Source organism: Lycium barbarum, chromosome 9, assembly GCF_019175385.1.
Source record: "Lycium barbarum isolate Lr01 chromosome 9, ASM1917538v2, whole genome shotgun sequence".
NCBI classification, from domain to species: Eukaryota; Viridiplantae; Streptophyta; class Magnoliopsida; order Solanales; family Solanaceae; genus Lycium; species Lycium barbarum.
This window is the reverse complement of record NC_083345.1, coordinates 1,831,748-1,834,034: the sequence shown is the minus strand read 5'-3', so window position 1 is coordinate 1,834,034 and position 2,287 is coordinate 1,831,748.

Sequence of the window (2,287 nt, the reverse complement as noted above, 5' to 3'; positions counted from 1 at the left end):
CTCCAAGTAGAAAAACCCCTTGGTTCTGGCAAACGGATCACAAGATCCCCAGATGCGTGGGCCAATCAAACTTGTATGTGTGAAGCATATTGAAAGTGACATTGACAAAGCAAAGCACACTTTTGGGAGTATGGGGAGCTGTCAGCACTGCAGTGGTCTTGAATAGGGATCCTACAACGATAAATAGAAGTGTTGAAGTAAAGCACCTTCTATTGAGGAACTATTCCTCATCGGATTTTTCTAGGCAAGAGTCGCTGGTCTAATTCCACGCCTTATGACGAAAGGGCGCCTCTTCACGAGGGTGATTAAAGTGCAACGAAATGCCTTAAAGTTGAATATGGTTCGCGAAGCATCTGGCTTACTGGTAATCTCCCATTCCCGCCGTCGAGAGACTAACACAGAAGAGAGAGAGCAAGAGCACTCCCTTCTGGGGCAGTTAGTCTAATCTAAGGCTAAAGTAAACCCCTCTAAACTTCCCAGTCGGGAAGATTAGAGTACTATCTTTTCTCTTTCGAAAAGGAAGAAAGGGCCTCTTACTTAGAGAAAGTTAGTTGGGTAGGGTCAATAGCTCTAAGATCATATCGAATTCTAACCCTCGGGTGACTTCACTCGCTTTAAAGAGTCGGGAACTTTCACTGCAACTGAAGAGGCTCACACCTTCGATCAAACTAACCTATCAACATAGATATCTTGTTCGTGTTCGGTGACCTTCGCTGAGGTTTTTGATCTACCTCCGAAACCTAAATTCATCTTTTTAAATGGCTTAGTTTCATAGAGCTGAATAGGCTGCAGGAAGTCAACAACAAACATCTGTTTTCTGCTTTCGCAGTCAAATCTACGATCCTCTTTCTTAGTTGTCCACTACCTCACTCTTTATTTTTCCTATCTCAAGGGAGGAGCTACGAAAGGTAAATATTACTATATTATTTCTTCCCTCTCTTCTTATTCCTCCCTGACTTCATACTCGCTCTAACCCAACAAAAAGGTGCTTCGGCCTACAAAAGCTCGGACGAGCGGGGAATATCATAAACTCAAAGAAGACCAGGGTCAGCCGACCTCGTGTACATGTACACGATTTGCCAAAATTAATTTTGCAAATCGTGTACATCTACACGATTTGCAAAAAGAATTTTTCACAAATCGTGTAGTGGTATACGATTTGCCCTTTAATTTTTTTTAAACTTCACGGACGAAAAAACGGTAGCAGTTAAAAAATGGGTAAATTGTGTAGGACTACACGATTTACCCATTTTGGTTTATTGCGTAGGCCACAATCCCTTTTGGAAATTTTGATCCAAATTTGTGTCATTTAGGCTCCGGACTCCTTCACATTTGATGTGTAATAGACTTATAGGTGAGACAAATATATTGAAAACGTGAAAGTGTCTATTGCTACTTTGCTAGAGGACATGGTGAATTTTTAATCCTTAATTTTTGAAGCCATTTTTTTTTTGTTACCCTGTCTTTGTAGCGTGTATCAATTTCAAAAATTATGTATCTCAATTAGAGGTGTTGGTTTTCGTGTCCTGAACATAAAAGAATCTTATAGGGAGCGCTTCCCTTTAAAATGAGCCTTACACGACGCAAATGTGAACTATTGAGAGCGCTAATAAAAATACAGAACGCTAAATGAGAAACTAGAAAAAACAAAAACCTTAATTTGTTATTGAAAAATTCTTGTTGCAATCGAGAAGAAAACATTGAAAAAGTTAAGGGTTTGCAGAGGTCGAGGGAGAAAGTTGCATTAAACTTGATTTAAGTGATAGGTACTGTCATTAGCTCACTAATATTGTTCCCACTTCACTTCCATTTTTTCCATTTTGTAACTCTATTATATGGTTAGTACGAAACGGTCCAGCTAGAAAAACAAAACAGGAAAATCAATTACGTATAAGGTTAGAATTCTTGAATGGGGTGAAAAGCATCAAGTATTACTAAATTAGTCAGCTTGTTGTTTTTTTCATTAATATAAAAAGATTTGTCGTCAAAACAGAAGCAAGATAAGCGAGATAAGTGTAATTTCTTAAGCTAATAAGATTGATTATAGTTACGAAGCGAAATTTAAGAGGAAGTCTCTAAGATTATCTTTATATTTTAGGTGACCAAACAACTATTGCACTGCGTGGGTGTATTCAGAATGGAGGAAAATATTTTTCATATTATTTTTGAATTTTCTCATGTTTGATTGGTCGACATAATTTTAAAAATATTTTCTTTAGAAAAACAAGTACCTTAAAAATTACAAAAATAACTTTCCTTATGAGAGTAGGAAAAACTACTGACATTC